The sequence below is a fragment of the Pinus tabuliformis genome, chromosome X, assembly GCF_031772625.1.
Source record: "Pinus tabuliformis cultivar Carrire ecotype Pingquan chromosome X, CPIR1, whole genome shotgun sequence".
In the NCBI taxonomy this organism is placed as follows: Eukaryota; Viridiplantae; Streptophyta; class Pinopsida; order Pinales; family Pinaceae; genus Pinus; species Pinus tabuliformis.
The window spans coordinates 452453614-452466578 of NC_142308.1; positions in this window are offsets into that span (position 1 = coordinate 452453614).

The following is a 12965-nucleotide window of genomic DNA, read 5'->3' on the forward strand; positions in this document are numbered from 1 at the left end:
TATTATTTTTGTGATCAAATGGTGAATAATCTTGAAATTCCAACACGTGGGTTCTGTTCAGAGCACCCTCATTCAGATAACCCTGAAACGGTTTGGCACAATTCAACATTATGAGGAAGCTATGGTCATGGGAATATTACAACACAAGTTAAGTACAGAATCCGGGTATTTTGCTGTGCATTGAATGTTTCGGTGCTGCGTAGAGAACAATCTTCATCTCATATTCCATTTCAATGTGCATGGTAGTTTGGCTTCAATCCTTCATTGTACTAAGACTAGTGTGCTAGAATGGTCAATTAGGTACAAGTTAGCAATTGGAATAGCGTGGGGGTTATAAAGCTGTTGGTCATGCATTGAAGTGTTGGACACTATTTGTTTATGGTCGAAAAACAAACAAACATCTTCCTTCTAAACAGAAGTTGAAGAATGAGTCTTTTTCTGTGCATCACTCTCAGTATGGATATTCGGGGGATGTAAATGGAATTGTTTCAAAGACACTTCTAGTTGACTTACCTGACTTAATGACACTCAGCCAAGTGAAGTTAGGCGTTAACAGATTTATGGAGGCCAGGGACCTATCTGATTTTCCAACATACAAAGACCTACAAGAACATGATCAAAACCTATTTGTTTATGTAAAAAATCATAGAGGACAACGTAAGGTTACAAAGGCCATGCATATTAAATTAAGACAAAGTAAGCATGGGCACTGGTCTAGTATCTTTACTGCTGCAACAACACTTCGATCATACATATGCAACAAAATTGTTGTAAAGATGAACGAAGAATCTGGGTATGATGAGGAGTATCTTTAGAATATGGCAGCTACATGCCAGCATAACGATTTTTCAAAGTAGTTGCGACAAATATAGCAGACCACCGAAGCTCAGCCAGCTGTGCATCGATGTGCCTCTGACAGCAATGCAATGAAGTCAAATTACTTCCAGAAGCCGGGATTGCAGCAACTCAAACTCAAAATCAGAAGACAATCTTCTTGTTTTGATTTTAATTAATTTATATTAACCAAAAATCCTAAATTGATATTCTATGTAACCATCGATCCATTTAATTAGAGCAGCACCACTGCTATATATTAGAGATTGTTGTGCACGCATAGAAAGGATGAGATGACATAGAAGTAGATTGAGGCTAGGATCGCACATGAAATCAAACCTGTACATTGTATTATTTGCAGAGTCTGGATTTCAATTGCGCCATGTGAGGAATCTGAGCCCGGTGGAATGATTCCTGGAGGAGATCACTAGAGCCCAACATTTAATTATTTAGCATTCATGTAATTTTGTTTCAGACTTTGCAATTAATTTATATTTCCATGTTCTTTTGAATTTCTGAAGATGGTATTTTGATTTAGTTTTTACAGGAAGATCGAGCCGAGTGGTTGGGCCCATCAGCCAGATCGTTGCAAAATTACTTAGGATTTATTCATTTCATTGCATTTTAGTTCCTGTTGGTGTGATTTATTTTACTACATTTGATTTCATGCGTGAGTGATTCAAATTCTGTTTTCGCAATTTCATTTTTTAGCTCTCCTTTATGTTTTGATATTTAATTATGGAGGTTTGATTTATGAATTCAGTGATATCGTTATCCTAGACTTTATTTCTGAGTATACTTAGTTAGCAAACATTTCTTTTATTTGTGTTCTTCATTTCCACTATTTGCTGTGTTCAGTTCATCATCTAACGAAATAGATTTTAATTGCAAGGATTTATAATGGAGATAATAATTATGATATGATTGTTGGAAACTCTAATTTAATTAATTAATATTATTTGGGCATTCATAAGAATTTTTAATCCTAGGATTTTAAATATTCATCATTATAATTTAATGCCAGAATTAGCATGAGGAGACTTTCAGTTCAAGTTCATGAATTGTCCAGCAAAACTCTTTGAAGATATCTCTGATCAACAAACTTAAATTTCTTAAATTGAACACTGCAATTCCTTTCCAGTAGCAAGAAGAATTTAATGATTTTTCTTAAGTACAGATTTTAAAATAGTTTGAAATTGAATACATTTCATGCTTTCATATTTGTAGCGTCGCTGTAGTTTTTTTGAAGCTTTGCATTCTTTATTCGTTGTAGTGTGTTTACTTTTGAATTCATTTTCTTGAATGATTTCCTTTTCAAATTGTTTTTAGGATTTTGATCCCTGAGGTCGTATTCTGGCATATATTGTGCTACGTCTCTAAGTCTTACGACCCCAGATTGACAATTTAAATGTGGGTGTAAATCTAGCATTTATACTTCCCAATAGAGACCAAAGGTCAAAGTTCAGTACACACAAAGGAATGAAGCAACAAGTTCAATTAACATCCCTGAGAAACTCATAGCTTATGGATGTTGTTATGCAACCAGATCACAAAATATACGAAAAGATAGATCAACAGCTAGAAAATTAGCCTCTTTTAGGGGGTACCTCCTTTACATCACATAAATGAATAATTCCTGGATGATACAAATGATAAGACCTCCTTGGTATATATAGGATTCTAGAGGGTCACAATATAATTAGAGCCTACATAACAATAATAATGTAAGGGCACAACAATAACAATAGTGGGATTCTCTGGGGCATAACAATAACAATATGGGGGCTACATGGGCACAATGATAATAATAGGGGGCTACACTAACAATACCAATAAGGGAGATACACTAGTATTATAGGGACCTAACATGCCCCTTTCCTTCAAAAAAGTGTCGTCCTGAACACTTGAGTAGTCATGGATGCTTCTATATAAAATTCTCATCCTCCTATGTGGAATCTTCAGCGGGTAAGCTCTTACACTTAATGAGATACTCTAAAATTAATCGATTTTGTAGCTATCAAGTTCTTGTTTTTGTGACTGCTTCAGGCTCAAATATGATTTTTCCTTCTTTTTCAAGTTCTGGCAACACTGTTTAAACTGGGAGCTTGTCACTGATAACCTTTTTTAAGCACGAAACATGGAAAACTGGGTGTACTCAGGAAGATGCAGACAACTCCAATTTGTATGCCATAGTACCAATATTTTGCAACACCTTGTAAGGACCATAATGGTAAGGCCATCCCAAAAAATTTCCTTCCTAACCTTGTGGTAAATTTTTAAAAATCCTGAGTGCCCTTCTAAGGGGGAGATGTGTAATTCCAAAAGAATCTTTTGTTTGTGTTGGGAACTCTTACAAAGATATAAGTTATCTTTATACAATAATGAATCATTTTTTATCTAAATGTATCAGATGTATTGGGATCTTGCTGCAACTTTTGAATGAGTGTCCACACCTCTTCATCATTCTTCCATTCATCCATTGCTTTAGTTATCCAATCAAGTTGGATAATAGAAATGACACAAAACAATGCTTCCACATCCTCATCCTTTCTTGAGAGTGCATACGCAACAACAATTTTCTTTCCATTTTTGTAGATGATTTCAAATTCATAAACCAACATCTTTGTGACCCATTTTTGCTTCTCTTCTAAAGATAATCTTTGTTCCAAGAAGTATTTAAGACTATCATGGTTTGTTTTTACCTTGAAGTGTCTTCCCATTAATTAAGGTCACCATTGCCTTAGTGCATGTAGTATTGCCAACATTTCCTTCTCATAAATAGGTTTGTGTAAATAATTTCCCTTGTTTGGATGACTTTAAAAAACAATGGGTCTTCCTTCTTGCATTAAAAACCACCAATTCCATTTCTTGAGGCATCACATTCTGCAATAAAGGTTTTTGTGAAGTCTAATGTAGCTAATGTTGGTGCTTGGCACATTTCCTCTTTAAGATGTTCAAATTCCTTTGTTTCTTTCAGAGTCCAAGAAAATGCATCTGTCTTCAATGATGTTGTTAGAGGTGCTGCTATTCTCCCATAATTCTTAACAAACTTGCGATAATACCCTGTCAACTAGAGAAATCCTTGAATATTCTTTAGGGTTGTGGGGATTTTTCATTCCTTGATGGATTTAATTTTGTTTGGGTCTACCTTAACACCCTCATGAGATGCAATATGACCCAAATATTCCTCCTCCTTTACTCCAAAGAAACATTTGGAGGTTTTTGCATATAATTGTTTCTCCTCCAATAGCTTGAGCACATTGTCAACATGTTGAAAATGATCCTTCCATGACTAGTATATCATCAAAAAATACTAACATAAATTTTCTAAGGTAGGGTTTGAAAATGGAATTCATCAAACCTTGAAATGTGGAAGGTGCATTAGTAAGGTGAAAATGCATGACCAAAAATTCACAATGACCTTCATGAGTTCTGAATGTCTTTAGTCATCATTATAATTCGATGATATCTTTAATGAAGATCCAACTTGGTGAGGTAAGTTGGTCCATGTAATTATTAATGATAAGAATGGTAGATTTATCTTTAATAGTGAGCTTGTTGAGCTCCCTATAATCCGGACACATATGCCATGATTCATCCTTCTTGTGCATCAACACTATTGGAGCAGAGAAAGAACTTTTACTAGGTTGAATTATACTGACCTTTAGCATTTTTGCAACTCTACGTTCAATTTCAATATTTTGGGCATAGGGATATCTGTAAGGCCTGATGTTTGGAGGAACACTTCCTGGAATCAAATGAATAGCATCATCACGATCACGAATAGGTGGTAGGCATTTGGGAGTCTCAAAGACCTTAGAGTGATTGTCCAATTTTTTTTGGAGATCTGGAGAAATATATGATTTACATGTTTGAACCTATTGTAGAGGCTACAACTACCCTCCAAAATTTTTGCTCGCATGCAAATTTCAGAGCCTACCTTGGATCCTGCGATAGATCATTCCTTGGTCACTTGTTGGTAAGATGATGATCTCAAGATCCCCTCATTGATCTTAAGAGTTGTTCATGTTCTCATCTTTATGCAGCATGTGTCATCTTTGGGCATAGGGATTGTTGTTTGTCATGCAAAGGAAATGTTGTTTTGTTCAAGGGAAATCTCATGTGTATGAGTTGTTTTCATTACACAGACATGTTTCACGCTCACTTCATGCGCTCTTGTCACGAAGGTTGTTGCATCAAGAAGAGTATGTTTTATACATTTTGGATGCTCTACATTGTATCACTAAGTGTTCGTGTGTGATCATAGTCGAGTCCTATCATTGTTTACATATGTTTCAATAATCTCACACTTAGCCAATTTCCCAAGCAACCTAGCCTCATCTAGCTTCCTGGAACTGTGCACTTTACTTCTGCAACCCTTAAGATTTTTCCCTTGCCTGCTGGAACTGCACAATGCGTAGAGACCCTAGCCTCCCTTGTTATCCAAAACTACGCAATGGTTTCCTCAAGTGCCTTTCCCTAGCCGGAACCCACTGTCTCCAAAAACTGCGCAATATTTTCCCTCAACTACTCAGTCTACCTTGCAACCTGAGGCTGTGCAGATGTGACCTCCTGAAACCTATCCCATAACAATGACTTGCATCTAGAAACTACGCAGCATTGCCTCTCAGCTTCCAAGGCTGCACTACAATCAAAAACTGCACAAAGGTGTCCTCACAGGACCCCATCTCGTAACAGTGTCATGTATCTCAAAACTGCACAGTGATGTCGAAGTTGTACTGACTGTCTTGCATGCAGAAACTGCGTAGATGGGCCTTATTCCGGTAGCAGTCACTGCACGGTGAAACTGCGGTGATCTATATTTCAGTTACTACAATTAATTTGTATGGGAAATCAATTTGAATGGTTTTGTGACAAGTCTACATGTCTAAACATTGAACGACAGGGAGGTGTTGCAAATTTGTTTGATTAAAAACTACCCATTGCACAATCAATGGTTGTCATTGATGTGAAACCCCCCCACTTTTCTGAAACCACCTCTTAGGGGTGTTGTAAAGTGGTAAGAAGTCTTGCTGAAACTTTCTTCAGGGCCGTTTATATGCCACCCGATAGCCACACAAATGAGCCAAGTTCAAGTGAGCGCGACCAAGTGAGCATGCATTCCACCTCACCCATCTACCTCACTTCCTGTACTCTACGTCATCCTTCCATATTCCCTTCACATTTTGATTTTTCCACTTATTACTTAATGGTAAAAGGTCGTCCCTCCTGTCATTTTCTTTGTCCTCTAGTTTGCAAAGCCTTGGTAACCAACATCCAAATTTTGTAATGTCAGCTCCACATCAGCACTCTGCCTCTCATCATCCCTTGTGACTAGGTAATTTGTAACTCTGCACTTCTACAGTTGCCTCTCTATAAACTATAAATATATAAAAAACCTATAAATCAATGAAAAAACTCGTAATTATTGCACTCTTTTCTCATACACCATTGATGGATAGAGACTCGACAAGATATTGTTAACCAATTTAATGACTCCAGTGACCTCTTTCAAGTTGTTCAATTGGGAATCTATCATATTATTATCCCAATTATTTGTACCTTCTGTGAGTTCATAAGTTGGTTGGTTTCTTCTCTTGTCCCATTGTTGGGCATGGAATCCCCCCACAACATGTTTTGGGGCTCATAGCCCAAGTTTTGGTCAAATAATGTTGTAAGACTCCACGAATTGTAGGTGTAGAGCGCGAAATGTATGTTGAGTCATAGGGTTGTTCTCCCTAAGTTTTGTAAGGTAGTGTTAGCCTACCCATGGTTCGCGGACCATGGGAGTGTATAAATAGAGCGAGGCTCTAAGTTGTAGAGTGAAAGTACTTTGGGTCGTAGTAGGAGGAAGAGGCTCTACAGCTGAGTGCACAGAAGCCTAGTAGAGTCTGCAGCTAAGTGCACGGACCCCTGCAGCTGAGTCCGCAGGGCAGAGTCGAGTTTGTAACCAAGGAAGAAGAATAATAAAGAGAAGTTTGATTCCAAATCTTGTGTATCTATTCCGGGGCTATTTCTTGTCACTTATATGAATGTTGAACATTGTTTAATATAACTAGACACATACAGATAAGCTAAGTGATCGACTAATTTCGGGTTAATAATAAGGAATTGGGTAATAACACGGATCGCGCCTCGGGTAGGGTTGCGCGAGGGCAACATCGTAGGCTGGGAGGTATTGATAGATGCGCGTAGGGACAAACCACGGACCACCAAAAATCATCAGACATCTCTAGGGTGCGAAAACCTGGTTCTAGCACCCTCCCATACTACTTCGGGTGAGACCTCAATCCGCGCTCCATGGACTGTTGCCGAAAGGGCCAGTAATACCAGGATTTATTTGGCTAAATCACCTTTGAACCTGGGTCAGGTCCCTACAAGCCAAAAAATGGTTCCGTTGCCGGGACCAGGATCTGCATAAGGGATGTCTGATGTCGTGTCACTCGAATCTAACAAAGAAACAAACTGAAGGGTGGTTGGACAAGAAGATTCACGAGTTCGCGGCACAAGAAAATAGGAATCCGCGAGTATCTAAGGAACAGTGGTTGGAGCGCCACCTATATACATAAATCCACAAAATTTTCTTTGCGTCCTTTCCTTCTGAGCTGTATGAGTGGATTGCGAAACTAGCAGATAGTTAGGGAAGGTGCAAGCTTGATAAACCAATCGTGTGGACTCCAAAAAAAGTGCGCAAATTAGAAGCATCAGAAGATAAGGTCGCGCGAGCTGTGGATCATTGGCTCGATCGAATTATAGGAGGATTTATCACTAAGTTCGCGGTAGATATGACCATCAGCTACAGTGAGGCGGAACGACGCTTCCTCAAAGGACCGCGAGGTAAGTATATTAAATCTTTGAACACTTGGATTAAGATGCTATTGTGTGAAAAGCGGGTTATGTGAATAAATTAATGTTTGGGACTATGCGAAGTGGGAAGATATACAAAAGCGGAAGTAGTGAAGGGTTAGAAACTAGTCCCTTAATTTCACCCTTGTGGGAAAGCGAGGAAGAGCTCGCGAAAGTTTCTTCGAGAAATGCAGTCAGTCTGATAAGGTAGCGAATTCCGCGCTTACCAGCTCCACCTATATCGCCACCTGTTTCACCATCTTCCCCTCCATCTCCACCCACCCCACCTCTACCATCACCACAGTTCTATATGGCGAGTGTGATCAAACTACCGATATTCAGAGGAGTAGGGAATGAAGATCCAGGCCAATTCTGGTTCGTGGTAGGAGCAGTATGGGAAGCACAAGGAGTCGTGGATGACAATATCAAAAAGGATATGTTGGTAAGTACGTTGTAGGATCGCGCATTAACATGGTATATTAAGCATTCTAATGACCATCCAAATGCAGGAATCGCATAAATTCAGGCTGCGCTAAACAGGAAGTTTAGTAGGCCAAAGTTGGAGACACAATAAATTATCGGGTTTAAGGAGATCTCGATGCTCCTGGGCGAGACCCGCTGGGAATTGGACCAGAGACTGAAGAGTATGATTCGTGAAGCCAACATGACTTTAACCGATGGATAGCACCACGCATGGTTTCTAGTGTCATTAACACCGTATTTAAGGACGATGCTGTCACAAGAAAAGCTTTCCACCCAGGCTGAAGCCTTGGAAATGGCAATGAGATTGCATGAGACCCCTATACAAGATCTTGGTTTGGGAGTCCAACAAATCCATGCGCAACTGCAAAATTTGTGTCTGAAAATGTAGAGTTTGAAACAGGACAAGACACCTCGGCCAGAGGTGCGCAAGGAGGTATGGTGCATAAAATGTAAAGGCCAGGGGCATGACAAGGACCATTGTCCAGTATTTGTGAATTGCTTGACTGGGGGAGGGCTGATGCCGTTAAGGCCTGAGGCACAAGCAGGACCAAGCATGGTGCCTGCATTATGGTGCATGATTTGTTAGATAAGAGGAAAACAAACTACGGATAATTGTCGTCTATTGCAGAAGTAGACGAAGACGTCCCAACAATTGTTTTGTAACTTCTCCAGATTGGTAGGCCATGATGAATGCACTACACCCGCGATTGTACGAATCAAACAAGAACATCATGTTTGTACTGTACTCAATTTGATCATGAGGTAGAAGACTACCCTACCTTAATAGCGAGGCTGCGCGAAAAAGGGGTACTCCAACCTCCCCTGACTCAGAATTTGCAAATGATGAGGTTTGAGTTCACACGAAGAAGACTCGAATGTAAACATAGTGCTCAAAAGCGGTGTCACAATCAGAGATGATAAAGGTAAGCAACCATAGGAAAGTGTGTGGTCTAAAATGCATATGCAAATTAGAGTTTAATTTAATGTCAACCCGGGAAGGTAAACTTAGAAGTGCTTATCTAAAATATATAGATCTAGAAATATTCCTAATTTGTCCAAGATCTTAAAGTCTCCTTACAAGAACATATTCATTAAGATATCTTTCAATAACTAATCAAACTTAGATCTAACAATTGTTTGAGATCTATGATTCTCTTACAAGAACATATTCTACAAGATCTCTTCCAACATTAGAACATCTAATAAGAAATTAAAAGCTGAAATAAAATAAACCTAGATCTAATAATTGTTTGAAATCTTACCGTCCTCTTACAAGAACACCTTCAAATAAGATTCTTCCAATATTAGAACATTTAACAAAACTTGAAAGCTGAAATCAAACAAAAACATAAAATAAATTATAAACAAACAAGCATGCAAGTGAGGCCATGGGGGCCCTCCATAACTCCACCAACACACCACTTCAATGGAGACTCAGATGTAGAAGCAAAATTGAAGTATGATCCTTTATTTCAAAATCAAGATTACAAAAACTTCCAGATTACAAATGGAGGAGATTGTACTCCTATTTATACAATGGGATGAGTAACAAACTCATAATGATCATCCACTAATCTACTTTCCCATTATTACAAAATATGATCCCACAAATCTCTCAAGCATTTTTAACTACTTTCCCATTATTACAAAATATGATCCCTTTGAATCCTGCATAAATCTCTCACATATCTTGGATAAGATATGCCAACCAATTACTCCATGATCTTCTCCTTAGGAATTGGATAAGATATGCCAACCAAATCCTCCATGATTTTCTCAGGAATTGGATAAGATATGCCAACCAAATCCTCCATGATTTTCTCCTTAGGAATAGGCTTGCATAATTATCTTCTTAATATGGTGGAGGAGATATTAATTCTTCACATATTTCCTACACATCACAAAACTCACATATTCTTGAGATATATATAAAAATATGTATATTTTCTAATATTTAATCATAAATTCACTTGTAATACAAAAATGAATAAAATGGAAAATAAGAAGGTGAAACCCAAATGTATGTATGAAAATGATATGATAAAAGGTTAATGGGATGATGAAATGTAAGGAATAGTGAAGAAAAAGGTGGATGAAAATATGACATTTATGAGTCCCAACAGAAAGTGTGTGGGTTCACAAGGCTCCTACAAAGGAACTTGAATTTGATTTGGAACGCGTGAAAGAGACGTTCATGGAAGCTAAGAAGAGCTTCATGGAGGCCTCCACTTCAGGTAGTAAGGATCAACTAGAACCAGGGATGGATCCTTCAATGCTCACTACCTTTCTGGAGACATGCATGAAACTGTTGCATGACAGTAAGGCAGTAAAAGGACTACATGAACTTATCACTAGGTGCGTGGGGTCAGGAGAATTGCGTGTGGTCTGGAAAATTGGAAAGCATGCATTGTGCACAGGAAGGGAAATGAGATTGATTGTGCAAATCAGCGAGTATGAAATGTATCAGGTAATCTTGGATCTCGGATCGGACGTGAATGTACTGCCGAAACAAGCATGGGAACGCATGGGCAGAACCACACTACAATGGTCTCCTATTCAATTGCGAATGGCGAACCAGCAAAAGATCCTCCCCATGGGGAGATTTCAAGAGGTAACGGTGGATATTGAAGGAGCGAGCGCATTGGCAGATTTCGAAGTGACAGAGATTGTTGACGATAACAATCCCTATCCCGTGCTACTGGGCATAGACTGGGCTACTGATATGAACGGAGTCATAAATCTGAAGAAGCACAAAATGATATTTGAGAAAAAGTCGCTACGCATAGTAGTACCGCTCGATCTGGTTAAGGAAGCGTGATACACTGAACTGGTGCGCGATGATGATGGTGATGACGATCTTGATTGTATCTACAAGATAACCGCGTGTGAACAGGATTGGGTGAATTCAACTGTAGATGGTAGGATTTCATCGGAGCGCGAAATCTCCTGCACTTCTGATACAAAGAAATAGAGCGATGGCAGAATCGGTTGCACAAAGTAACAACGCTTAATTACAACATGATGATAAGATCACTACGCTGCGTAACCACAAAGATAAGGGATCTGCCTAGGTATGACGGGTTGACAGCAGTGGATAACTTTCTGAACAAATTTGAAAGCGAGTACCAGAATAACAGTGTTTTGACGCTCTGAAATGGGCACTGCGCGCTACGCCCGCAAGATGGTGGGGTACACATCAAAGAAATATTAAGGACTAGTGTGAATGTAGAAGGATGATGTGCCTATTATTTGGAAAACCCCAGCTATGGATGAGAGCCGGTTACAAGGGGCCAAATATGACACGCAGATCACCCGAGCGCACACCACCCCCAGGCTAGAAAATCGGAACACAACGCAGTGGCAGGAAAGGCAAAGTGCGCCAAAGGCTATCCACGAAGAAGCATTCGATAGTGTGTGTGAAGTGATGAACAGGGTTCACCAAGTGAGACGCACTGACTGGGACCTGCACGTACCAGTGGTTCGATGGGCCTATAGGACCATGTGTAAACCCTGATCGCGAAAACAATTCCACGGTGGCGAAATGAATCTGCATGTAATAGCACCTGCAGGTGTGACAGTGCATGAAGCCTAGGACGAAGAACTCAAACAGATACGTGCAGTAGAACATATAAGGCTTCAGGAAACCATTCAGCAAGGGAACCTTAGACTTCGCGAACTTGAAAAGGATCGGGTACGCCTAAGGAACAAAAACATTTTGATGGATGCAGAGGTCAAGAGGCTAGGAAACGAGATCAAGCGAGCATGTCTCGTCAATAAACCAAGGATGGAAAGGCAAGGTGTGGATGATTATACTAATGAATTAGAAGATTGTCGCCGATAATTAATCAGCCTGCTGCCATGGCTAGGACCGCATATCACCAACCACATTAGCCAAGGGAGCGCACTACATAAAGTAGAGTGCACGACATCGACTGCCACAAGGAAAAATGAGGATTTTCCATGAACTATACTAGAGAGCGAGATGGAGCCTTGCACAGGTGGTGTGACTACCTGACTAGCTGTAGGAAGAACAATATTAGCACTCTAGGCAACTGAAAGGGAGCACGGGACTATAAACTATTATGCCTGGAAGCCGCACGCTCTAACAGATGAACACAGGAACAACATGTCACAAGGTTCGCGCCCACACATGGGGGGATGTGGTGCCGCGCAGGTGGAATGGGAAGTGACCGTTGGTGTCACTGTTCATGATGGGATGTTCGATTTGAGGCCAAATAGAGTGGGCGGCGGGCATTTAAAATAGTAGTTATGGGTAATATTTTGGAAAATATGCCGCCAAGAAAGCATTAATGGCCCGGAGTTGGGGGGAACGGTTGAATTTGAATTCAAAAGGAACTATAAAACTCCAAGGGCTAGCCACAAGACAACACTTGTTTTCTTGAGACTTGAGCGATTGAATAGAACACCGAGTGTTGAGTGCTAAGCAATATTAGGGCCCCTAAGTTCACGAAAAACTACATACAGTGCAGAAATGATGACGACCACTAAGGATGGCTTGAGCATTAAAGAGGGAACCGCCAGCGAAGTTGCATAGACCCCCATGGTCCACGATGTTCTTGAAGGCACTGGCGCTATGATAGAAATCCCTAAATCCCCCCCGGACGCCGAGACCGAAGAAAGATAAACAAGGAATGGGACCAATATGCATGTCCCCAAGGAATCTACGACACAAGTTATCAATGGAAGAAAAAGGCAAGGCAGTTACCATTGAAACAAATGAAGAGGAAGAGGGCTTGCAGGCTTTGATTGTCGTAGTAGAGGAAGAAGAAGACATGGAGGAA